We start from the raw sequence: 27,483 nt of genomic DNA, 5'->3' as shown, positions 1-27,483 counted from the left end.
TTTTTTTGAACATAAATTCAGTTGGGGTACAATAAATATGAAGAACTTTAATACTCTTTTTCCCTCTCATCTACGTTCAAAAAAAAAGGAAAACATTTAGGGATGGAGCCAGAGTATGATCTTGATTAATACATCCAGATGTAATGCTGAAGTAAATCTCATGCTATAAATACAACTGCTTTGGGCTCCCACTTGTGTAACAGATAGAAATCTAACACAGGGGCTCCAAAAAATTCTCCTGCACCTTCCAAGGCTCAGTCAGGCCCACATGCAAAGTCCAAAATAAATTGAATTTACTGGAAAATCCCCAAGATTATGTCTAGAGTGATTCCAAGACTTTTCTGTTTTCCAATTCAAATGAGCCCTATTACACATCGGGAATGTCTGGAGGAGAAATACAGCCTATTTCATAAAGCCTTATTATATATTTTAATGCACACAAGGTAAACATGAAAATGTCTCTCGGGCATTTTGTTGTTTCAGTTTTATAATTCCATGTGCTCTTTGGTTACTTATGAGAAGTCTAAAAAAAAAAACAACGCTTATTTTTTCTCTGCAAGGACTACATCTGCCATGTCAGACAATGTACTTCATGGGTGTGTTTTAGTCACTTGGTTAGCTTGGATCTGACAAAAGCATAACAAATTGGGATGAATCAAGTAATGTCATTCAGGAAACAACCCCCAACCCAGGTGGCAATGAGCTTGCTGCAGGCAGCCATCCGCCCCAAAACTGAGGCTAAAAACTTTCTTTCCTGGCTTCGCGTAGCCTCCGACATCAGCAGATATGAGTTCCCTTGGGCTTTGCTTCCATCGCCAATGGATGTCCAGAGCCACGTATACGTTTGTGTCACCTTTGCACCTAAGATGGGCAGTGCAAGGAGAAAATGTGTTGAAGAGATTTGTGTTTCAGGGGCCCAGTTCCACCTTCACACAATGCAGGGAAAAACATTCAGCTTCTAGAGAGATACCAGAAACAAAATACATATTCCTCAAGCACTGCATTAGTGATAATAAAGTATGCAAATAAGTCAGTTACTATCATAGTGCCCTGCATGCATCAGCAGGCTCTAATCACCCTGATGAGCCTCGCCTGGGCCACCAGCCCTTTGCCCAGGGCTGTATTTAAGCTCAGACCCTTAACCCCACTCTTCTTTTGGAGCAGTGCTGTGTATGTGCTGTGCCTTGCTCCTTGTTGTCTCCAGCCTGACTGCCTGCTGTGGTCTTGGCACTTCCTCACCCTCGTGGATTTGCCTGGTGGTCTGCAGGTCCTGCTCTGCTTTCTGTGCTTAGGTGGCTCCAGCTCGGCCCCTTCTGGAGAGGATCCCACTTGCTGTACCCAGCAGGTATCTTTTTTGATGTTTCCTGGTGCTCCTGTAACTCTGCTTGCTAGGACAGAAAGTGTTGGGGCATCGCAGGAGTAGGTATGCAGACCTGTGGAGATTCAAATGCTGGGTAGGGAAGCACCCTGACCTCTGGGAGGTGTCCTTTCCATGTGCAGTGTGAGAAATCCCCATGTGGGATGTGTGGATCTCCACAAAACTATAGTGAAAAGCAGGAATGAATGGTAGCAGTCACCTGAGCTGGGAAAGTGGTATTTTAACACTTTCCTGGCACTGAACTGGGTGCGGGGTGATGCTGCTTTGGCTTGGTGCTGCTGGAGGCTGGTGACCTTCTAACAGGTTTACTTTTTAGTGGCAGTCACGTTGCATAGACAGCTTCATAAATGCAAAGCAATACCCCTTTCTTTAAGGGGCAGAGAGGTACAGTACCAGAGCGCTCAAACATCTGTCTCATTTTGCATTTTCAATTCTAGCTCAGATAATGGGAGCTTTCACACAGGAGTGAAAAAACAGCAAGAGTCCCCATTATTTACCAATCTATAGAGGTATAAATCACAGAGCTGGTAAAGCCCTATTCCTGTGTGATTTGGATTTTATGGGTTATTAGTGTAACTGGCTTGTGATGCTCTTCTTTTCACATAAAAATGGCAACGCTTCATTTATTGTGGGTGGGATTGATTCCCCTCCCAAGGGGTCCCCATTGAACCTAGCATTATTTGCACCAAGCATGGGAAGAGAGGTGTGATTTCTTTAGTCCTGTAAAACCATTCTTTAAGGCTTGGCTTTGTGTTTTCCACTGCAGAGCTCCCTCGCGGGTTGATAGTTACTGTGGCACTAGCGGCTCCAGTAGGAGCTAAAGGGCTTGTGGAGGTGGGAAAGCTAAATATCACTGCCCATGTGCCTGCTTAGTTGTACTGAGGTTAATGCTACAGGCAGTGCTGCCTAGTCTGTGATTTGTAAGGGAGTTTCAGGGTATGTTGGCAATATAAAGAATAACTCTTCTAAGAATCTAGGATTTCTTTTAGCTCCTTTAAACATCTCTGAGTGAGTTGAAGTCCTGCAGCATGAATTCTTTGCTTTTTTTTTTTTTGTTTTTTCGCAAGTGGTTGGGAACCTCAGGGTCTGTCTCTGCTGCCAGCAAATGGCTGTGCCGTGGCACTGCAGGGTGCAGCTCTCCTCTGCGGCAGGTCCCTGGGGGTCTGCCTGGGTGTGCAGACTGCCTGCCCCAGTACCCATGGGAAGGTGCTGTAAAGCTCTTCAGGGATCTTTGTTTAGGATTTTTATTTTTGCTCTTTCACCTTGGTAGGTTACAGGACATCTGATGTTCTTGGGTCTAGTGTAGGGATGCACTGTAGTTTCCTCTAACCTGAAGCCTCACATATATGGTGTAAGATCCCGAAGTGATTGCTTACTTAATAAATTTGTGCAGCTGTTCAGCATATGGATTTTCTCTTGTGTTCTTCTAGAAAGGGGTAAATTGAATAGCTTCCAAAAACCTGTACTGCAAACTCTGTCTTACTTTAAAAATCAGATCTAAAAGGGAGAATCTTGTCAATAATGTTCTCTGCAGTGGAGTCTCATTGAAGATGCTTAAAGGTCTTCCCAGATAACTTTTTCAGTGTGAAACAGTGACAGATAAGGTAAATAAGAGGATAAGTTACAGGAGCAGTGAGAGGGGCAGGAAGGAAGCTGCAGGAGAGGAAAGAGTGATGATTTGTCTTCAGTTGAGTCAGTTCTGATGCAACTTTGATGCTTTTCACTCCCCCACAAGGGGAATGGCAAGGGCTGCAAATATAAATATTCATTTTCCTTCTCCAATAAAACTGTCACTGGACAAACCAATCTCAGGAAAAAAACTGCTGTTTTCCAGGTGGGGAAGCAGCTCTGTGGTATGAACCTTGTCCTGAGAATCGGGCACTGAAGGTGATTTTTTTTTTGGAGTAGGGTTGGCCATACATTGCACATAGATTACAACACCCTGCTGAGCAGCAGTGAAGATGCACAAGCTGGTGATCTTACAAAGTGGACAGCAAAACTGAGGGTACTGGGGGCATAAAGTTGGCAAATAATTGCACTTCTGGCATGTTTCATAGCAACACCAAAGATTCTCTGTGGTTTTATAGTCAGAGTGTGGATTATACACAAGCCTGCTCTGTAGTTGGTGAAGAATTACACCCAAGAACACAGAGTGAGCAGGCACGTCATAGCCGAAAACAGCTAGTGGGTTTCTTTACTTGCTGTGGTCTTCTATATTGGTGGTCAATTTTTTCATTGATCCCTCCTGAAAGCCTGTCCTTGATGAAGGTGTTAAACTAAAACACAGTCCTACAAAGCTGATGAATCCTTCCTACCCAGTTTGGCCAGGGGGTGAGTCTTCCTTCCCATCACTGCATGTCTCAGAACAGCCACCAGTTAATCCATGTTTCTTCTGAAACACAAGATGCAGGTTGACATGACCATGCCAGCACCTTCTTCACCATCATCTTCCACTTGGATTTCCTCCTGCATTTTGCTGTAATCTTAGTCAAGTAGGGATGTCTTTATTCTGCCAGCAAAGTACTGTCAGCTCATTCTGCGCTCAGCGGTGAGTTTAAATGATATTCACTAAACTCTTCAAGTCAAAAGCAGCAGCGAAAAAAGTTCCCACGCTGCACTCACACTTCTGCACATACTGTTTTGATTCTTACTTACTGCACATGGCTCTGCTTTGGCATGAGGCATCTTGCGTCCTGCTGACTGGCTTGAGACTGCACAGGCTTGGAAAAAGATGTTTTCAATGGCCTCTCCTACACTGCAGTTAAAAGGGCAAGGTAAACACACAATGGAATTTTTCTTTCCATTAATTTTTTTTGGACCTTATGTACATCAGTTGGAGACTGCTTTTGTGTAACCTGAAACCACTCCAGTGCTCAAGAAAAAAAAAAACCCTAGCTTAAAAATACTGCATGTTATTGTGTTGGACCTAGTGTTCTGACTGCTACTGTGAAGGTCAAAAAGCAAAAGCTTAGCCCCCCTGCCAAGTGTCATGCTAACAAAAGCTAACACTGACAGCCCTGCAAATGAAAGCTCAGCTTACGTGGTCCAGGTGATGTCAAGCTGGTCTTTCTCATGTGTGCATGCACAGAATGAGGGCCCTGACTTAGCCTTGAAAAGACCTCCTCTGGGGGTGAGCAGCCCTGCTAGAAAGGTGTCCATTCCCTCTGTTCGGCTCACAGCTCTGGCAGAGGCTGCGGGTCACCCTGCGGTTGGAGTTCTGCAGCATCAGGATACGAAGGGGTGCTTGGAGACCTCCTCTGGCTGGTTTCACAGCTCCCACACGGGCACTGGGTTGGATTCACAAGCAGCTCCTACTGACTTCTAGCTTTTGGTCTGAAAGTTCAAATTTTTATGTCCTCTTGCAAATATTTTGTGTTGAATTGGGTGAAATTCGTGACAGGCAAGGGAAAACCACACAGACTTTTTCAGTCTTCTGACTCCAAGTTAAGGATGTGCAAATACTTCATTTCTCTTAATGCAAGGATCCTTCTAATTTCCAGCCTAAACTTACTCTCCCCCCAGGCCATCATTTTTCATTTGTTCTTTTGTCACTGTTACATTTTATATCTGTGGTGAGGACAAATTGTAGATTTAATTAGCATTGCTGTGAAGGTTTGCACTAGGTACAGATGGAAAAACTCACTTGCAATAATCACAATATAGTTACTGCTTTCATATGATTATCTGAAATTACATTGATTTTCCTCTTCCCATACTCTGCGTAAAAGTACCTTATCAACAGTATACACAAATGTTACTCTGTGGGGGGTTGCTGGTGTTGCTCTGATTTAAAACAAACAAAAAAATAATAGCTTGTTTGTAAATATGCCTTATCATTTATAACACTGTCTTACTCCCTTTGTGACAGTTTGGAACAAAACAGCTGAGGAGGACATGGAGATGTGTAAAACTACAGGAGGGAGGGAGAAGATGGATAGAGATTGATTGCTCACTATTTCCCCTGGTGCAGGAATTAGAGGGCTTCGCATGAAGCCACAGGAAGAGGTGATTCTTCATCTCTCACACCTGAGTTAGCACACCTCCAGGGAACAGGGCTGCAGGCATGGCAGAGCTGTGATGGCAGCTGGGGCTTTGCAGGCCTGGTCTGCAGCAGCCTGGTTGCAGCTGACACAGTAAGTTCCCCCCTTCCAGACATGCAATGAGCTTCTTCGCTTTATTACGTGCGTATATCCTTCCTCTGATGCTATTCATGTATGTAACTTGTCTAAATGGAAGTAAAGCCCTGAGGTTAAGAAGTGTTTTAAAGCCAGAAGGCTTACAGGGGTGGATGGGAGAAATTTTAAGAGCATGAAAGCACCTCCATTGATTTCAGTAGCAGTCGGCTTTGTAAAAGTACCCAATTTACAAGTGTAAATAAATTATTTCGAGTGTGAATCATTGCAGTTGTATATATCGAAATTCCAACTAAAGAGGGTTCTTTTTGCTCTGACAACTTAAAAGCATTTAGAAAGTACTAAAAAGCTGTTGTTTGTGCTATCACAGTAAAATACAGAAAACAAAGTTTACTGAAGCTATTCCAAGGTTAACTCTTGCTAGCAACATGTCATCGTTCCCATATTTTTCCTGAATAAGCTTGATTAGAAAATGCCAGAAAATCTCTTTTCTTCCAAGTACAAGCCTGTTCCCGTGGTCCTGCTGTTAGGCAGGGGCTTGTGCAAGTGCCGTTCCTCCCATCCCACCTTTGATGTCATTGTGTCAATGCTGGCTCACCGTCTGATGTTACATGACTCGGGGCAGAAAGCCTACAAGTATTCAAGGAGAAAAGTGTTGATCCTCCACCAAACATGGAGAGAGGCGGATATGATGCTCCTAGGCATATCTGTTCATTTGATGCTCAGGAAGGAAAAAAGAAGGAAGGAAAAAATAAAGGTTTCTATGCTGATGGTTTTCTGCAAATGGACTTTCTCACAGCCCTGCTTCCTTGGCTAAATCTTCTTTGAGGCAGAGAAGGGGGAAGTTAACTCAGTAGTTTACTCTCCGAGTAAAATAAAATCACGTAGTGTTTCTGCATGCAGATTTACACCAGTACAGTCTTGTTGGCTTCTTCTAGAAACTCCCTTTTTCTCTGCAGAGAGCTCAGTAACAGCTCTGGCTTTGCAAATACAGAAATATAGCTTTGGTGCAAATGCTTATGAGCCTCTGCTGCTTCATATACAACTTTGGAGGTCTGGTTAATGCTCCAAAACACAGCATCAAGACCAGTGTAAACTTCATGGTTAATGACTGGTAGTAGAATATATTCTGGTATTTTATTTTATGAAGGATTGCTGGAGTGGGAAGTAGCATGGAGAAATAGAATTGATGTGTGTGCTCCGGTATTAAGGGATGTCTGTGACTGAGGAAGCTCCTGTGAGTGAGGAAATGGTGGTCTTCACTCATCGCTGGCCTTTCTCTGGCCAGGTAAATTCAATTACTTGAAGATAATGAAGTCCAACTCTGGAAGCAATTATGTGGGATCAGTTCTCATTGAATAGATTGAGAATTGTTTCTGAAAAATCCTTTGGGAATCTAGAACTGGCATTTTCAGGGCAATATAGTAGCTGGCCTTTCCAGTTGGTATTGGTGGCACATTGGTGATATAATAAGTGATAAGGTGGGTTCACAGGTGGGGATTTCTCTGGGAGTTTTATGGATTCAGTTAAGGAGATATTGATCTGCTCAGTAAACACTGATTTTTTTGAGATTCTTCACATAGCTGCAGTTGGGAGAGCTGATGTCCAAAATATTAGATGTTTCCCTGATATGTGCAATATATTTTAAAGACTATAGAACTATTTATATCTTAGTAGTTTTTTTCCATGGTATAGGCCAGCTTGAACATGAACTAAAGCCACAACACACTGTAAGGTTGTCCCAGGGCTTCCCATTTTAAGACCTTTTAAGCTGCTTTTAACTGAAACTTTCTCTGCTGCGAACCTCTCTGTCTGAATCCTTTATGAAAGGTCTGGGCAAATGTGACTGGGCAATAAGTCAATGGAGAAAGTATTACTTTGTGAGTGTTAAGGGTGTCTTCTGGTGCTGGTGAAGGAAGAGAGCTATATGCTGGAAAGTGGTCTTGGAGTTTAAGGGTGACCACAGTCACGATAGCTGCACCCGACCCAGAGCTGGGAGGGGGACAGCACTGTCCTGGGAAGAGGGATTCTCCATCAGAACCTGTGCCCATGGCCTGGATAAGGAGCCCAACACCTTCATGGAGCAATCCTGGCTCTGCAGAGAAACCCAGCTGCTGGGCAGAGGGCAAGCTGAAGGTTTGGCACAGGGGGCACCTGTCGAGATGCAGGGGGAAGCTGGCACAGCAAGGGGGGCCCCAGAGCAGGGCTCCACAGGGGTGGAAGATTTCACTTTGGGAGAAATGGACAGTGGAAGCAAGAAGTTTATTTTTAGTATTTCTGTTGGGCTGGATCCAGAAAGCCAGATGAGGCTCGTTCTGATAGGCAAATGTGTTTTAACTGGCTTCAGCAAACCCATATGTACATCCAAGGAGTTATGTTTCCCCAAAGTAAATTCTCCTGATGTGAGCTTCCAGTCTGAAAAAGTGGTTTAGCTACAGGACCTTCTTGGTAAGCACATCTGCTCTACAAATTTGTGCAGCATCACATCTGCCAGATAGTTTAGCAAAACCTGCAGAGGTCTGGGAAGGGAGGAAAAAAAAAAGATGGATTAATTTCTGGCTTGCACAGTGCCAACAGAGTGAACTCAGGACAAACTGTGGCTTGAAGCTACCTAGAAAATACCTTGATTTTATCACCGTACCTAGCTTTTATCGCCATGCAACTGGGTAGTTCTGCTGAGCAGCACATTGAGGGGAAGAGGAGTGCCAGAGGAGAGACCTGAGCTAGGATCTGAGCCTTAGGGACACCAAGGAAGATCCTGCAGCCCTCTGAGTACAGGATCACTCTGCTTCGACCTTACGCAGTGGTTCATGTGCTGTTACAAGGCTTTTTTGTAAGAATCTTAGTAAAGGAAAAACCTACCACAACTACTACCAGCACTCAAACTGTGTGCCTGAAGACCAGCTTCTCACTGAATCCTGTCTGACTCCAGTCCTAGGGACATCTCAGTAGCTTCTGTTCCAGCTGGTCCTTCACCAGACTGCAGCAAATTCCCTACACCTGGTGCCATATCTTGGCTCTGCAGCTCATTGGTATCTCTGGGCTGATCCCTACATTTCCCCTGCTCTACAACCCAATCTCCAACACGAGTTCTGGAAGCTGACAAGGAGGAGGAAGAGGAAAGGTGCCATCATGGGAGCTTCAGTGGGGGCTTTGGGGCAGAGCTGGAGGGAATGAGAAATAGGTTGTGTTGTCAGTGCAGATTTCAAAGGGCTTCTTGTAGAGCTGTTTCTTCTGCCATCTCTTCCCAGTTATGCACACACCCACATGCAAGTGCTCCTGTGTCACTGTTTACTACTTAGCCTGTGACAGGGAAAGTATTTCTCTCCTCCTAGGCTACAACAGCCGACAGTTAGCCTTCAGTAGCATAATGACCAGCCAGTGTGAAACTGTTAAAATTGCCTCATAAATAACTCTTAATGCACAGAGAACCAGGAGTTGTTGTTGCTCATAGATAAATTACTTGCTGCCATTATGGAGCATTAAACCATGGCTAATATGGAGGTCTCTGTAGGGGTTTCATTAAACACCAGAGGTTTCCTGTAGATTTAACCATTGGGGAGCTACACAGCTCTTGCTGCTTGTCGGCTCTACTGTGTTAGAGGTTATGCACTTCTGCACAGGAGGACCAGAGATGCTAATGGACAGGAAAATACCTCCTAATGAAAAAAGAAGAAATAAAAAATCCCAATATTGCTAAGATTCAGTGATAGAATATTGTTTGTAGCAAGCTTTTTGTTCTCTGTGTAGTTTGGAAGGTGTTTCTTTTTGCACTGAGTGTGATCGGAATTGGATTTCTTCCAGTCAAGAAGCAGGAGAAGGGTAACAGTGCAGGCTGGTTTTTAACATGGCGGTTTCCAAATCTCTGCACTTAGCTAGGTTGGAAGAGACATGCTGCGATGTGTTCGTGTGTTGCCAGCTGCAGATCAGAGCTCCTGTCGAAATGTCTACCCATGCCCCCATCGCGCCCCCGTGCTGCCTGGTAGAGGCACCCTCTGCCATCTCCTCACCTACATCCCCATGGCCGTGTGACCCCCCAGCCCAGGGCTTCAGCCACTGGCTTCCTTCCACCCAACCGTTGCCACTGAATGGTGTTAGAAGCCCCCAGGCTCCCTGGGATCAAGGGAGATGAGAACTGAACCCCTGTGTGTGGTCTGAATTCTCCACTGGCTGTGGACTGCATTGCGGTGATGGTGCTGTGCCCAGTGTCACTGCTCCCGGACCGGTGCTGGGCAGGGCAGCTTGCAGCATGCAGGCGGCTCGTGTGCGTTCGTGCTTGCAGAGCACGGATGCCCTCCTACAGCTAAGGCCAGAAGAACAGATGGTGCCCACCAGATGAGATTTGGGAAGGCTTAATGACCACTATGAAAGTATTTATAGCTTCCTCTTGTAAGAAACTTTTGGTAAGCAATTACCACTGGTACTAACTATATTTCTAAAGTGTGCTTTTCCACTTTTATGACCTTTTCTATTGCTGCTGTAATACACATAATTTTAATACTAAAATCTTTAAATCACTATTTATTTTTAATATGTTCAGTATTAGTGTTATATCGAATATATGTCGTCTTTGGCAGTCTAGTGAAATTGTTCTTATTCTCAAAGCTATTGTAGCTGTCATTCACATGTAATTAATGTGACTACACCATTGATGACTCTACTGACATTAATTAGAGGTGTGAATAGGAATTCACACCCAGCAATGTTCCCCATTGGGTCTCCATTTCTCTCATTCCAACCCACTGTTTCAGCTGAGCAGTGGGTGGACAACAGCAAAGTAAGCACACAAGTGTGATCTCATTGTGGCTCCATGAGCACTGCATCCATGGGAAAACTATAGCTTTTCTTCTGTATGGTTAGTACCTGCTGAAAGTTGTACCATTTTATAGGCTGAACAATTCACTGTGCAGTGTTTAGATAACTGTATGTAAAAAGGGGAGAGCTGTCGTGTCACCAGCACAGCCCTGGTGACATCCAGCCATCCCTGTCTTTCTGCGTTTACATAGGAAAACTGATGAATAAGTGAGCCTTGCGCTTGTGCCTTTCTGTGCGAGGAGAAGGTGCAGTTGTGGTTGGGATACTAGTGTTACATTGGATGAGTGCAACCACTGGCACCATTTTACAGATGTCAGAGCACTAGCTCTTGGGAGGGGATTGGTATTGACTGGCAGATAGTATGAATCTTATTCTATGATTGCTTAAGCTCTCTATAGACTGACCAAGTGTTCATCTGAGAGTTGTTCAGGGCACCCATGCTCCAGCTCCAGCCACCCACGTGAGCTGGTCCCCACGGCAGGGTGGGAGTGCTCGTGGTGCACACCTGCCTTGGTCTGCTGGCTGGAACCTGCCCCTGCTCCCTTCTGGGCAGCAGAAAGGGCTGTGAATCACACTGGAAAAGGAAAAAGGATTAGGACAGGACATGGCTGGGCAGTGCTTATGAGTCTCATGGTTTAAGCATAGCTTGAGCCTCCCTCTGGAATAACCAATTTGTTTCATTGATCATCTAGAGAAACCCAGCTTCTGGCATTTGGAGACTAAATTAGGTGATGTGATTACTCCTTTAAACCCAAATCAGATTCTAATCCTTCAGGCACCCTGATCTTTCAAGCTTCTCTTCCATTCCATCCTCAAAGTACAGATTAAAAAGGTGAACTATTATTACTTAAACAGTTTTAAAACTCTGATTATTCTCCTGACTCCCCATTTCTGCCTCAGCAGGATAGAAATAATGTCCATTGAGTCTAGAGTAAACCCAGCCCCTTCCAATAGAAAAAAGCCACGTGAGATCTGATGGGAGAAGATAGAGGGAAAAATAATTAACTGTGCTACTAAGTAATCAAGAATTGTAATCCTTACCTGCAGCTGGGCTGTGTTTAGCTGATATGAGGAGGACATCGTTCAGTTTAACCAGTCCCACAGCATCCCCCAGCGTCCTGCCAAGCCCTGCCTGAGATCTTGTCCTTGGTTCCATTCCCTGGGCTGAAGGGGGCAGGATCTGGCCTGGTGTTACCAGTTCTAGGTGATTTTTTCCCCTGTTGTGAAATACTTATGTACAAAGCAGGTAAAGAGAATGTGTAGAAATACTGCAAGTCTTCAGAAATGTTTTATTCTGGTATCTGCATAACACAGTCTGCCCTGGTGAGGTTATTGCAAGGAATAACTTATGAAAGAGCATTCAGTGGCCAGTTATTTTAAAGTGCTCCCAATCTTGTTTAGTTGTGATAAAGAGGATAAATAAAGAAATGCACATATTCACATCCACACAAAAGCCAAAATCACATGTGGCAGAGATAGTCAGAAACAATAAAGTCCAAGATTGAAAAACGAAAGAGAAGGACAAAGCCTTGTGGTTTAATATGAAGGAAAATATATGGCAGAATCTTTCATCTCTGACCATGTTTGCAGCAAAGTAATAAGATACATTGGCTCTGAATGGAAAAGATAAGAGACTAGGATAAACAAGCTTCAGTACAACAATCATGGGAGCTAAATTATTGCCTTGTTTTTATTACTACGGGCACAGAAAAGCAGTGGGAAGATGGAGCTGCAGGGAAAAACTCCAAGAGCCAGCAGGATGGGCTGCTAATACTTGGGTATGTTTTTAGAAGGCTGAATGTTTGAGATTTTTCTCCTGCAAAACCACTGGAATAATGCTGCCTATGGATAGCTTGAATGCCTGGAAACAGTGGCTGTAGGTTACAGATTGTTGTTCTTTAACCTGGCAGGCAGCTGAGCACTGCAGAGCCAGGTGGGGGAGAGAATCAGAAAAAGGTAAAACTTGTGGGTCAAGATAAAGGCAGTTTAAGACAGGAAAGGCAGGGAAAATAATAAAAATGAAAAAAAGTGATACACAATGTAATTGCTCCCCATCAGCTGACTGAAGCCCAGCCAGTCCCCCCCCCCCCCCCCCCCCCAGTTTTATTATTCCCCACGGCGCCCTGTGGCATGGGATGTCCCTTGGGCCAGCTGTCCTGGCTGTGCCCCCCAGCCCCTTGTGCCCCCCCTGCTCGCTGGCAGGGCAGCACGAGAAGCTGGGAAGCCCTGGGCTCTGTGCAAGCACTGCTCTGCAGCAACTGCAACATCCCTGTGGTATCAGCGTTGTTCTCATCCTAAATCCAACACACGACGCTATACCAGCCACATCAAGTTTATCCCAGCTGAAACCAGGACGTAGATATGAATAAAAATGCTGGGAAAAAGGGCCTTCCTGAAGCGAACTTGTAGACCTGTGCAGAGTCTGGAGGTTTCTTTTTCCCATGTTAATGCTAGGGAAACAGAAATTAAGCTAGAATGATGTTTTCAGATGTGGAAGCATACTGCTGAGTTCCTGACTTTTCTTGCAGTTTCCTAAACAAGTAGGCTGATTTTTCAACATGCTGAGCATCTCGTGAAGCCAAGTGGAAATCTGGAAACTGACGGGTCATTAATGTGAGAAGGGGCTGTGATGAAAGGCTCCATATGAAAGTTGCTGTCGTGTGGTTGCTTTGTCTCTATTGACATCCAGACTGCCCCTGGACCTTACGCAAGTGTAAAGATACAGGTATTGGACAGCACTACTGGGCTTCTCAGGCTCATATATCACAAGTCTGAACTTCTAAATTTTACCTATTATAATTAGTCCTTCTAGCTAAGGAAGAGCTTCGCCTCACTCCTAAGACGTGAGTTTCTGTTTGCCTGTGTTTCTTAGCTGGCTGCTGGGGGAAGAGTCAGGAAGCTCGAGGAGGCAGACATGTCAGGTGCAGCAGGGAGCTTTAGACTCACAGCCAAACATTTTGGCTTTGAGCCTCTTTTGGTAGCAGGTCAGACCAGACTGGCCAAAACTTCTGTGCTTTGTCTAACCCAGTTTAGGGGATGTCTGGATCCTGAGGCAACGTCCATCCATGCTCTTAATTCATTCCTGACATGGTCCCGTTGTCTCCACACCGGTCCACAACACCCACCATTGTGCAAAGTCCCTGATGTTGTGCTTCCATCCACACTCAGTGTGCTAAGAGGTACCTGAGGATGCGGTTTTCTGCTTATCATAACACAACTTTATCTCTGGGTCAGGAAACTTTGCAGCCCAAATTGTGATGTAGCTGATACTGCCTCCCTGTTATGTCGTGTCTTCTGTCACAGCGACTGCAGTCTCCCAGGTTCTTTCTTACAGGGGGTCTCTTTATTTATCGGGGGGAGAGAATATGACAAATTCAGCCGAATTTTGTCACAAGGAGCATGTAGAAGATTTACCTAAAGAGCAAACCTTCCTGCTTTCCCCCTTTCCCACTAGTGCATTTGAAGATCTGGCCTCTCCATCTACCCGAGGTGGGATTGCTCAATAAGTGTCTAAGTGCTTTCAATTTGGGCCATATTAAAATACGTGGATTAAAACAGCATTTCAAACACAGTCTGAGAAAAAATAATAAAAAAAATTTAAAAAAAAAAACTTCCAAAGGGACTACTGAGATGAAAAGAGTTCCTGGAACTGAATGCAGTTATATCAAGTGGTGCACTAGCACCGACCAATCTGGGCAGCAGTCCCCGAGGTTAGGAGCAGCCCCAGCCTCTGAGGCTGGATGGACCCTTCCTACATTTTTTAAAAGCAAAGCCTGCCACACCTCATGACCTGTTATTCATGCCAGGATTATTTGATCCCAGCATCCCAACACATGTGGCTGTGGTATTCCCAGGAGTGACTTTTCCATTAGCTCATGATGCTCCTTTACCTGATAGTTTCTCTTGTTTGAGCTTATGTTCACGATCTGCAGTCACTCTTCTAGGACAGGTTGGCTGGCCTCTAAAGGACAATATAGGTAAGTGTGTAATGTTATATTTGGGTTTTAAAATTATAGCACGCTTCAAAAACAAAGGGTTTTTTTAGGCAGATTTCCTCGTTTACTAAGAGTATCATGATTTCAGGCATCTCAATTCCAAAACACTAGAGCTGAACATATTTTTTTCATGTGAAGTGATTGTTTCTATGACATCAAAATATTTAATTCCAGTTTCATTTTTTAAAACCTTTTATTTCTTTTGAAATGCCCATTCAAGAAAAAAGCTAAGCATTTCATTGTACACCACCTCAATCTTATCAGATTGCTTCTTTTGTAAAACAAAGTTTTGTGCAGTTGACAAGCACGTTTAAATTTAAATAGCTTCTTTCAGTTTGAGATTTCTTTAATGAAAAAAAAATCCTGTGGGTTCTATTTAAAACCTGCTGTTATGTGCATTTAAAAAAAAAAAATCCAACCAAAAAGTGTCATGAACCAGAATGTGTTTTATTCACCCCGACATAAATTGCAGGTATAACAATGCCCGTGAGAAACAGTGAACTGGAGAGAATTTTTCAAGCACTTCACTGTGCCAAGAAAACTGTATACTCATCAGTTACTACTGCCACAGCTCAAGATTTCTGAAGTAGAGATATTAAACAGGTTGCAATAAAGTCCAGAGCCAGAAATCACCTCATGTAATTCTGAATAGGAGGTGAAGACCAGGCTCTCTGAGAGGTTAACAGAGATTCCTAGCCTGTGTGCAATGGCATTCTCAAAGAGGACTTTAAGGTCCTTTACAGTAGCATTGGTTGCTTTCATATAGAGAGATATGGGGTGGCAGAGGGGGGGACAAGAAAAGAAGTGGGTATAACCAATGCTGGAAATCGGTCTGGCCTTCAGAAGTCAGAAATTGAGGGTATAATTTCAGGGAACTCCAAATTGTGGGTGATAACAGATCTGGGGGTTCAATCCATAATTATCAAGCTTGCGAAGGTTTGCCTGGGAGCAAACTTCAGCTTGGAGCATCACTCTGATATGCTCCCCCACAGACAGGAAGGTTATTCCTCAGATGCTTCTTCCCTCAAAGACCAGCACTAAGCATCTTGACATTAAAGAATGTATTCTAAATATATGGAAATATATATATTGCATATCCTGGAATGTGTATTTCTGAATGGCATAAAATCCTGAAGGTTTTCCAACACTTTAAATATAGGCTCATTAAACTGTTTTGCAAGTGAATGTTGTGAAGTTTGGGACATATCTTGTTTACAAAGAGGAATGCTGGATAAGGTATCCCTAATCGCTTGGAGATTTCATAGTGATTCCCATCTAGACTATAAGTACTACATACCTTTGCTCTCATGCCTGCACCTAATTATTTTGACTTCAAATGAGACTTTCTATAATTACAAAGAACTCTGCGAATGGGGACGTGGAGCAGGGACCACAAGATGCGTCACCGGAAAAAAGTCCTGGCCAAGTCTGCAGTAAATCTTAATGCTGGCTCTGGGTGTGACAAGCTGGATTTTTGCATGTTGACACTGTTGATTCAGGCTCATTCATTTTCATCTCTAAACAGATTTCTAAGTTTTACCTGGACTGAAACTACTTCCAGAGAAGGGGTGAACATCAATGGTAAATGGAAATTATTTTTAGTCAAATTCTGGAGTCTTGATATACCTCAGTTTTCACTTTCTCAGCACATTTGTTCAATTTTATTAGGTCATTTAGCAAATAATTTTAATTTTCTGCTTAGATCTGAATTTCTGAAAGTAATGTACTGATGTACAGTTAATGAGTCTGCTAATAAGCTCCACGAAAATGTGATTTGCAAATCATTCCAGGACATAACTGTCACTCAGACCCTATGCCAATTAGCATAACCATTAGCAACTATCCCTAAGAGGTCCTTGAAATTTAAATGAGATTTCCTAAGATCCCTTTTACTAGGGACATTGAAGATTCTGCCTCATGGGGAAAATGAAGCCTGGTAAAAAGCAATAATTCATTAAAGGCAGAGTACGTCTTTATACGTAAATGCCCACCTGGGTTTCTGAGAAGCATCAAACACTCGGTGTTTGTTTGCCCTTACAATGGTGTCAAGATGTGCCATGGCTGACTGCCTCCCTGAGCTGCAAGGAGTTGCTGCTGAGGCAGGAATACAGCAATAGAACATATGGCTTTTGGTACAGGTATGAAAAAATGTTAGAAATCCAGTGGCATTTAGGGAGCAATATTTTACTCATAATGGTCTTACTGAATCTTGGTGGATTCAGTGAGCTGGTGGTCTTAGTGTCTTGGTGGATTTAGCTTTCTTGCAAAACAGCTGTATAAAGGTTGTGTCAAGCTGTGGCCAATGTCGCAATGCTCTCAGGTGCTGCAGGGACCAGAGCTCCTCTGGGCACAGAATTTCACCTGGCTGCAGTTCCTCCCAGATGCACATCCCAAAGGCTGTGCTCTGACAGCTCCATTCCAGAGAAAGCACTTTTGTCAAAACATGGCTTCTCTGATCTTTCCTTCTCCTGTCTCCTAGTTCGTTGGGTTCCCAGAACCAATTCTGTCACAAGTTTTAGGAAGAAACAGAGCTTTGAGGCTTTAAGATAACAACCTGACGGAGGTCTTGCACAGCATTGCAGAGAGATCTTGCTGCTGGGAATGCTTTAGCCAGATCTGTCAGGCAAACACAGCACTGCAGATGGGATGTAAAAGCTTTTGACTCAGGAGGAGACTGCTTTGGTTTAGGGGTATAAAACAAACAAAACAACAAAAAAAGCATAAAACAACTTTTGCAATGATTAGGCAACTTAAAAAACCTATCAGAGGTATTAGTGTAGTCACTCCTCTTTTAATCTTGCCTCATCTCATTTACAAAATGAGAAATCCTCATGCCTGCACCTGATTTCTGTCAGCTTGAGCCAGATGGTCCCTCAAGGCTCCCCATGGCCAGAGCTGGCTCACAGAGTGATGTCCCCGAGCCATATCCTTTCCTCTCAGCAGCCCCTCAGGATTCAGGGAATCACCTTTCGTGCCACATGTGCACCCCAAAGCTGCACACCTCTGCTGATGTCGGTGTATGTGTGTGATGGAGCATGTCACACATATATGTGGTATGTATATACATATATACAGCTCGAACAGGTGATGTAGCATTAGAATAGGTTGCCCAGGGAGATTCTGGAGTCTTCTTCCTTGGAGATCTTCGAAAACTGCCTGGATGTGGTCCTGGGCACCCTGCTGCTGTAGGTGGCCCTGCCTGAGCAAGGGACTGGGCCAGATGGGTCCCTTCCCACCTCAACCAGTCTCTGTGAGGCCTGCTGCGTTCATATAACCCATGAGGGCATGGCCTTCATGAATTTGTCAGACATGAAGCTGAAAGCTCTGCCTGCTTGATTTTAGCAGCAGCTGTAGTGTGGTATGGAAGGATGGAGCTGGGCCCTGAGGGCGAGGGTGCAGAGGCCTCCTGAACTCCTGGCTGCCAGCCTGACCCCAGCTCACTTTTAGCTGAGCAAGCGGACATGAAGCAGAGGAGTAAGGGAAATAAAGATCTAGCAGCTGATATGGTCATCTGGGAGAGATTCAGCCAGCTAAGCAAATGAACAAAGCAGGTAACAGGCTCAGGTAAAAGAGGGGATAAAGTTCATCAGGACCAAGGCACTGCCTGTAGCATCAAGCCAGGACCTGACTGATTAGAGAAGGCCTCAGAGAGCTTTCCAAGCTCTGTTTTCACCTTTGCTTCTGGAGCCTGAGCATCTGTGGGGGGGATATTTGCACAGCCATGTCCCCCTAGCCCATGTTATGTCTTGCCAAGGCTCTGCTGGGCAGGAGCAACCCTTCCTGAGCTGTCAGACAGCAGCTGTATCTCACCAGACACCACAGCTCAGGCTTGTCAAGGCCCAAATATCAGGGCTCCTGATTTAATAAGGGCACCCTATGGAAATTCCTTTTTTTCTGTAGCAGGCCTAGGAGGATGGTTCTTACACCATTCCCAGTTCAGGCCTTACACTGTGGTTGTCATTATCTTGGACATGTTGGCTATTGATGGATGATCATTTGCCATCTTTTTTTCTGTTGAAAGGAAAAGCCAAAGGCATATAAATCATATTTTCATGCAAGAGACCAGGTACAGATTTTTTGGTATTTGCCCATAATTGCCTTCTCAGTTTTTGTTAGACAAGAAAGGATATTAACGGGATTGCGCAATGGCCAATTAGTTTTAAAGGTCTTTAGTTCCATTACTTATCTGGAATAATTTGTAATCTTCCTTTGACAAAGGCAGCCGAGGAACCCTTTTTGATAATAACACTAAATCAGGCTGCTAGAGCACATACCGATTAACATATACAAGGGATGTTACACCAAACAGAAATTCAATTTAATAGATCTCACAGCTCCAGCCATATCCCAATTATATTTCTATCCTTCTGCAGACTTCTCTGTTTTACCCTCTTATCCCCATCTGCAGAGGTCTCAGCATGAATTTATCATGTTTCCTCTTACTCTTGTTCATATGCAGCCTGCTTGCAACCTACCGCTTTTTTCATAATGTTCTCTGATCTTTCTGTACTGATCCCTTATGATAATGCTAGCTGCAGAGATGAAGGTCATCATGTCACCGGGAAGGTGGGAGACGGCAAGTGCACACTCGGGCCGTTTCCTACCTCCTAGAGATGTGGTAAGCATGCTGACTTGCTGTTGGTAGGTCACTTGACAGTTGGAAGCTATACTGGTAGAAGACTACCAGTTCAGAAGAGGACTTCTACAACCAACTGGGGCTCAGCATCCTGGGGAGAGGTGGCAGCCCTGGGCCATGGCCCTGGGAGGACTGGTGGGCTATTCTGCAGCTTGCGCAGAACAGAAGAAATTCAAGAGCAGACGCCTTCACACTCAGACGTGGCACCAGCTATTTGCTCAAGCCCTTTCCAGCACTGCAAGCTATCTTGGGCATTTTCCAGCTGCCAGGCTTCGTCTCTGTTTTACACCATTAGAAAGAAAGAAGAATACTTGCAAATTGATGTTTTGGAAGAAGTATAATATCACTGCCCATGCTCTAATACAAATAGGATTTTTATTTTTTATTTTTTTTTCCTTTGACTACTGGAAAGGGTTTGAGAGAAAAAAGCATTGAGAGGAACAAAGAAAATGAGCACAGGTTGAAGACTCCCTAAATAGAACCAATAGTATCCCCTAATAGGAAGTAAAATCCTCATTAACGAGCTGTTATTGTGCTAAACAGTAGAGGTTGAAATCAGTTCAGAGGAGCTGAGCCACTGAAGTGCTTCTGCAGACAAAGCACGTTCTTGTGATGGGACCTGCCCGTCTCTGCCAGCTCAGAGTGCTCCTGAGCTTCCTCTAGGCATAGCAGCATAAATTGGTTTTGTCAACTGAGAGTGCTGTTTTCAGTGGAGGTTTTCTCCTCTTTATGGTGTGTAGATTGCATCAGTTTTTTATATAGCGTGGGAGACAACTAAATGTTGTCCAAGCCCCATTTGGCCATAGCTGCATCATGAAAAAGAAGACAAGGCAACTTAGCAGCCAAAAGTGTCAGAGGCGTTTAAGTCTGTGTCTTCGTCTCTCTCTCACTCCTGTAAACCTATGCTGGGGAGAGCAACGATGTGACAATACCTCTATGTTTCATTTTATTTCCTTCTGTTTTTTATGTATTTGTTCATAAGCTGAGAAAATTTCTTAACAGCACTTCTGAACGTCAGCCATCTGAATGCAATGCCACGGGGACCGAAGTCGGCTGTCACCTCTCCCTTGCTGATAGTGAGCAGCTACCTGCACACCCAGCGTTCAGCTGGGGTTGGGTTCTGGTGCCTGCTTCATGCTGACTGCTGGCTCTTCCTGTAGGTACACAGACAACGAAACCTGACAATTTATAAATAAATAAATAATCAAACATGCAGGAAAATGTTGAGTCAGCGCATCTCTATTACTTGGTGGGTTTGGAGGTTTGTTGTTTATTGTACAGATGTATGATTTCAGAGCAATTTAAACATAGCTGTGTGCCAGTGAGCTGGCAGAGGAAATGAGGATTTAGTTCTGACTTTGAGTGCAAAATGTTTTTTTGTTGTTGTTGCTTACCTGAGGGGTGACAGGAGCATTTCTTCCCTTTGCCAACCTTCCTTGGGCTTCTATAACTGAGCAGTGGCTTCTCTATGCCAGAGACCACTTCTGCTAGTAAGCCTGCCCTGCACAGTGCTTTAGTGATGTGGGCCAGGTGCCTCTTTTGGGACCCACCTCTCTCTGAGCATCCCAAGATGTGTCCGGGCACTTGGGGCCAGGTGGCCACACAGCCAGAGCGAGCTGCTGGTGGGGAGGTGCCATTGGAAATGGGCTTCAAGGCTCCTCCATGCAATGCTCCATGCATGGCTTCAAGTGTTGTCCCATGTGTGAGGTGCCAGCTTTGCAGAAAGTACAAATGCCACCTCTGTGTCTCGAGAGGGAAAGCCAGCTGCAGTCTGAATGGTTTCATCTGTCCCCCTGGCTGTGGCCCAGGGGCCACTGCCGGGCTGTGCTGGCCTGGGCTGCACAAGAGGCACTGGTTCTCTGCCCACACAGCCCTAATGGGGCAGTCTGTGGCCAACCCAGTTGCCTGACAACACAAAGTTTATGGGTTCATGCCTGTCTGCCATGTCTCCCTAATGATTTTTAATTCATCAGCTGATTTTAAGCACATCCAACATCAGGTAGGAGATCTCAAAGATAACTACTCTTCTGCAGGTTTCATGAAAATAGACTGTTAGGTTAAAAAATTTTTAAAAATGTAAAAGAAAAAGAATGACTATGAAAGTGCTGACAGAAGGAAAGGCTTCTTGTTCATGAGCTTAACCCGCATAAGGCACCTAAGATCACTGGGTTGCATATCATGACTGCAGAAAAAGCTTTGGCCAATAGTCATGCTTCACAGCCATTGGCAACTCCAAACTCCAAAAGCCCCACAACTGTAGGAAGCAGGCTTTATCAGTGCCACACCTCATAAAGTTGCTTATTATGCCCTGTGCCTTGCAGGATTTACTGTCACCTGGTCCATGTATGATGCACAGCGTTGACTTGGGAGTCATGAATCCACAACTTCCCTTTTTACTTCTTCCATGGTGACAAGGTGGACTGATTTCCATCCAAGTGATTTAAATGAGCCACCAGGGAACCTCGATTTAAATCATCGATGTTTGCTTTTTACATTGGCAGGAAAGGCAGCTTTAATGATGTATGGTCCTACTGCTGTGGCTGAAATCTAAATTCCTGGAATATTCCAGCTAGATAATCTCTAAAGTTCATGTATTTGCCTCTGGCTAGCGAGCTGCACACGCGAGGGAGTGAGTTGTTGGCAGGCTGGGCTTGGAGCTGCAGCACTTGTATTGGCAGCCTGAAATAGGCAGCTCAGCACAGGGCTGCCAGGCAGGGAGGTGTGCAGGACCTCTTGGTGTCTGTGGAGCAGAGGACAAAAAGGGAGAGGGCTCCCAGCAGAGGGAAAGTGCAGGCAGGGCTGCGGGAGGAGGAGGAGGAGGGTGTGTGCCCAAGCCATGCCTATGGTGTGGAGCAGGGACCTGCAGGGGCAGAGAGCAGTCCGGATGCTCACGTAGGAGCAGCACGAGTCGCGTGCAGCCTATGAATTTTGGATTTCCAACCTGGATATGAAGGTATTCAGAGCAAAATTTCAAGTCTGGATGGATGGGCAATTTATAGCATAAATGTGTTATGAAATGAAAAATGGTGTCTTTTTCATGGAAAACCTTGACATTTCTTGATACATAATTAGTAGACAGATGGTTGATACTCAAGCTTTCTCTTTTTTGCTAGGTAGAAGACTGCTGTGTACCTAGACAAACTTATCTGAACAAGTAAGTCGTTTAACCCTATATTAACCAATTCTTCATCTTTGCATTTTGCAGTGGTAACTGACATACTTTACAAGTGAAGAATCAGCTTCTACCATCTAATTGTTCCAGACTGTACTTGGATAGGTAGTGGGAGTCATGGATGTGAAAAGACAGTATTTTATCTCTGTGTTTTATTCATTAAATATCAGTTCATCAAAGCCCTGTGTGTAAAAGACAATGAAAGAGGGCAGTATTTCTGGTCATCTTGGGATGTGACTGTAGGAAAGATAGACCTTTTTCTCTCACCCTTATTTTATACTTTTGCATTGAACAGATTCCTAACCACTGGTTGAACGAGCTGAAATCAAGAAAAATAGTTCTTTGTTACCTGAAAAAGTGACGGTGAGTTTATGCACTTTTTGAACATCAGTTCTGGGGGAGCCAGGTTAGTAGGTCCGACCTCCTCTTATCAGCAGTGACAAGCATGGGGCATCCAGATGGAGCACTTTTAGCTTCAAGTCTGTAATAAATCATAGGAAGCTTACACAGTCAATGTTCTGTCTTTGAATACACATGGACTTTCTTTTTCTTTTTAAAACAAAAAGTATTTATGGTTTGAAAATCCGATAGTGCTTTTGAAAAGTTGTCTTTTAATTTCACCTTTATACCTGCTGGTGAGCGTTTGCAGCCAATTTATCTTCTTTCATATTTCAATTTCTCCATCCACAAAGGCGCGGATGGATGTGCTTACCATATGTGTACAACCCAGTGGGATTCCCTAGCTCTAAACCTTCAATTAATCCTAACTACTATTAGTTCTTTATTGCAGAAGACACTTTTCACACTGTCCATTATCGAAGCAGCACGCTGCACAGCTCATTGTCTCCTTTCCGTTGCGTGCAGCATCCCCTGCCATTCCAGCTCATGCCGAGATGATTAGCACCACCTGACACAACAGCTTCCTGAGGAATTTTGTGAATGCAGTGAGCTTCAGAGAGCCTGGCAGCGAGGAGAAACACAAACACCCCTCACCCACACCTCGGAGGGTGCTCGATTCCGTGCATTTTGAAGCCAAGCACTCGACGAAGTGGAGTACCCTGGTCTTCTCCATCTCCTGGCCCCATCCCTGTAGCCATGGCAATAGTGTGTCTTGCAAAGCATGGGGCTGGCACTGAGCATGGCGCATGCCTCTTATCACCAACAACAGGTAATCGGAGGAGTGGGAGCCTTTTCTCTCCGCCGTTGCGGCAGTGCGGAGTGTGGTGGAACTGGCAGCGCTGGTCCCCCTGCGCCATTCCCCTCTCCTCCTCGGCTGCCTCCCCTCCTTGAGCTGTCCTTCACACAGGCACCAGCCAACAGGAGGGGAAAAAAGACTAATATTAATAATTGCATTATGAGTTCCAAAGACAGGAAGCTTGACTGGCCTTTTTATCGCTGATATGGTAATGTGGTGAGCAGAGAAGATACCATCAGAAGTTGCTTTCATCTCTGGAGATATTTAATAAACTAGATATCTATTTTGGTCTCAGCAAGGATTCTCACTGAAGGCTTTTCTGAAAGTCCTAATCACTCTGGTTCATATGTGTAGTTTGAAACTTGTTAAAACCACGGTCCCCCTCCCCAGCAGGGTTCAGCAGCACAGGGCTGTAATTGTGGAGGAGCTTCAAAGAGCTCTGCTCCTGCCTCCTTGTGATGCTGAGGGAGGCTGGGCATCAGCGCTCATTTACCGAGCTACCTGTTAGCAGCAAACATAGCTATTAAAGGATATCTATTTCAAACACTGTGACCAAAGAGCAGAGTAACACTTTGGCCTCTGTGACTCTTTTTATGTGTGGATCTCAAAGTGCTTTGGCGTCACTGATTTGAAGCAGAAATTTTGCTAATTAGCGTGGATGTCTGGGATGGAGGGCTGTGTTTTGCGGATCAGCTATGACATGCACAGTTCTGATTTACCACCAGATGAAGGATATCGTATGGCTTTGTTCATTTGTCTTAAAAAGCGCAGTTCACTTTGGTTACAGGGAAGGATCAGCAGCAGTGCTCTACACCATCAGGTCCCTCACCTGAATGGGAAGCTGCAGCTCAGTTTTGACATGTGTGTCCAGTCCCTCTCTCTCCCCAGAGTTACGTGGGTGTGGAGGAGGTGACTGATCTCTAAGTGGAGACCTGATTTTTCCCCTCTGCCATCTCTAGTGTCAGTCACTGGCAATTTTTCTGAAGATAACTTGGGTTCTGAACCTGACCTAACAACCACAGAAAGTTTTGTGTGCTGTATGTTGAAAAAGAGGATTTTGCAGAAGCCGTTGATGAGGGAACATTTTGGGGAAGGAAAGGCGGGTCCAGCACCAGTGCTTATTACTGGTTGCTGGTGCTTACTGGGTTGTGCAAGAGCTGCACTCACTAACTGACGATGTGTTTTACAGCATGGGCCAACAGGGACTGCAGTCCCCTGGGTGCAAAGCCAGACCCGCTGTGCAGCCTGCCCTGCCCAACAGCTCCTTAAACCACTGCAGCACTTGGCAGGGCAATATGGAAGACGACAAGCTGCTACTTCACCTAGAAAAACTAGTTTGCATTCTAATTCCTTGGCTATATCCTTTGTTTTCAGCATCTGAAGCAGAAGTTTGCTAAACAACACCAAGATCTGCATGGGCAGCTGAGAGAGAAGAAGCCTCTGGATCAGGAGGGCTGGAGATCTTGGTGTTTCAAAAAATCATTATCTCTTCAAAGTCTGCCCCTGGGGATACCAAAGCGTGAGTTTAAATGCAGTTGTGCAGCGATTCAGCTGGCAGAACTGCTGGCTTTGCTATGCCTGATTCAAATCCTTTGCTTCAATTGCTAGACCCAACAAGCAAAGCTTAACAAGTCCCCAAAAAATACAGCGGTATAATAATGAAGAATGCTGTGCAGCACATAGCAATAGAAAAGCATGGGTAATGAGGGACTTAATTTGGAACATATCATTTGTCAGATAATTTGGAAGCACATCTCAAAACAGTGCATAAGAATGGAGTTTGCTGCACCAGCTGAAGTCACCCCAAATGTTCGTTCTTTGTTGCAAATCCCTTTTTAAATCTAAGCCTTCAGAAAAGAACCTGGAACCAATAAATGACATAAAAGAATAAATGTTCGCAACACATATTTTGGGTTTGGTTCAAACACAATATTAGAAAGCTGAATTAATTATGTTTGTATCAAACCCAAATATATTTTATGAAACAATGAGGACTCTTAAATGACTAACTGCTGCCCAGAATATATTCTGCCTGAACCAAACTGGATAACTGCATATCCCTCTTAAATTGGTCAGGAGAACTGGCTGCCAAATGACAGTTCTGTGCCCCATATTTATTCACCATCTGTGACTTCCACATCAATTTGCTCATTTTAAAAATCAAAACTTGATTTTTTTTTTCTCCCTCCACCCTTCTCTGCTAGATCTTCAGGGTAAATCCAAAGCCTGAAAATCAAACTATGTTGTTCTTCCTGCTGCAGAAATGGTTTCTGCTGTTGATGCATGAGGCATGGTGGAGGGGGCTGGTTCCTCTGCAGCTCTGCTGGCTTTGTGGCGTGTGCAGTAGTTAAGGCTTATTTATGCCAAGGGACGTAGAATCATAGAATGGCTCGAGTTGGAAGGGACCTCAAAGCCCACCCAGCTCCAACCCCCTGCCGTGGGCAGGGACACCACCCACTAGATCAGGTTGCCCAGGGCCTCATCCAGGCTGGCCTTGAACACCTCCAGGGATGGGGCACCCACAGCCTCTCTGGGCAACCTGTGCCAGGGCCTCACCACCCTCTGAGTGAAGAATTTCCTCCTAACCTCTAATCTAAATCTCCTCTCTTTTAGTTTAACACCATTCCCCCTCATCCTGTCATTATCTGACCAAGCAAAAAGTCGCTCTCCGTCTGTTTTAGAAGCCCCCTTTAAAAACTGACAAGCTGCAAGAGGTCCCCCCGGAGCCTTCTCCTCTCCAGGCTGAACAGCCCCAGCTCTCTCAGCCTTCCCTCACAGGAGAGGTGCTCCAGCCCTCTGGGCACCTTCGTGGCCTCGTCTGGACCCACTCCAACAGCCCCACATCCTCCTGGTGCTGGGGGCCCAGAGCTGGACTCGGGGCTCCAGGTGGGGCCTCAGGAGGACTTGTTGCACCTCACTAGGTTCATGTGGGCCCACTTCTCCAGCTTGTCCAAGCAGAATGTGAGGAATTCCCTCAAGTGACTTGTCTTTCCCAAAAAAGAATGGTAGAGATTGTAGGAGGCAAAGAGGAAAGGGGACAAGTAACTTTGCCTTTTTGTGGCATCCTTTACCAACCTGAAAAGCTGCTTTTGCTTAATAAGTGCCAGTTTATGATGGATGCCACCAGGTCCTAAAAGGAGGAGAATTAGGAAAAATTGGTTCTGGATACTAGTGATCCAACATCACTACATTCCATCTACTTCTGTTCTTAAAAAGCACATGATGTGTTATAAACAAAGTACTCGTGGCACTGCATAGCAAGCCTCTGAGTACAATCCCATGCTCGTTGTCCAGCAGGCGTGGGCAAGGAGAGGGCAGGCCCTCTCTGGGACAGGGATTAAGCCTGGAGTGTGGCACTTGCTGATTACTCTTTTTTTATCTTGTAAGACATTGGGGCACTCAGGAACATTAATGGCAGCTAAATCTATGACAGGAACCACAAAATGCTGCTTCATGAAGAATGCAATCAGTCAATGAAAACCCTGTGTTGCTGGGAGGTCAAGGAGCCAGACCTGGTGCTGGATTTAGGGGTGATTCTGGCACCATGTAGTATATGTGTAGTTACAAGCACTCATCAGAGTAGCCAAAGTTCAGGCTACAAAGGAATAAAAGAAACACAAATCCTCAAAAGGAATTCCTCATGCTCTTCTATCTCTTTTTTTTTTTTTTTTTTTTTTTGCATCCATCCTTTTGCAGCATTGCATTCCTGTTACTATAGTAGCAGACCGGTATTTTTACCCTGAGCTGATATTGGCCACTCTCAGAGAGTAATCAATCCACTACAGCAAAGCCAGCACTCCTGCATTTGAGAAAAGACAGCTGCTATCAAATTGTCAAAGTAGTTCAGGCTGGGCTTAGGGGTCTCAAATTGTAAATAACACCGGTCCATTTACATCCCGAGCAGAATTTATGATCAAGCTGCAGATAGACACATTCTCTGGCAATTACACGTTACTGCTGGGCTGATCTCTTGCAGTTGCAGAGGGTGGGTCAGTTAAACTCTCTTTACATTTGATTGTTAGAGCTGGAAAGCAGGGCTGCCCAGTGCAGGTTTTCCCCGAGTAGCTTGACACGACGCCGAGCTTCATCCAGCCTTCTGGTTGTGTTCGACGTGGACTCGTTTTGAAGCAAGCAGGCAACTCTCTCTCTCTCTCTCCGC

The 27,483-nt window shown here is 44.7% G+C and overlaps 1 long non-coding RNA gene across 2 annotated transcripts; it reads left to right on the top strand.

Annotated features, from left to right (window-relative positions):
* Nucleotides 1–1,143: 1,143 nt before the first annotated feature.
* On the top strand, nucleotides 1,144–27,483 carry LOC308178654. Of its 2 annotated transcripts, XR_013939876.1 has the most exons (5): nucleotides 1,144–1,345; nucleotides 19,960–20,117; nucleotides 22,075–22,111; nucleotides 22,425–22,492; nucleotides 22,994–27,483. It is a non-coding gene; the product is annotated as an uncharacterized lncRNA (long non-coding RNA). The 2 variants fall into 2 exon arrangements; XR_013939875.1 differs by lacking the exon at nucleotides 19,960–20,117 and having other exon boundaries at nucleotides 22,071–22,111.

The sequence above is a fragment of the Anser brachyrhynchus genome (genome assembly GCF_964034855.1).
Source record: "Anser brachyrhynchus genome assembly, chromosome: 16".
Lineage (NCBI taxonomy): Eukaryota > Metazoa > Chordata > Aves > Anseriformes > Anatidae > Anser > Anser brachyrhynchus.
The sequence above is the reverse complement of the archived record's forward strand: the minus strand, read 5'-3'. Positions and strand labels throughout refer to the sequence as shown.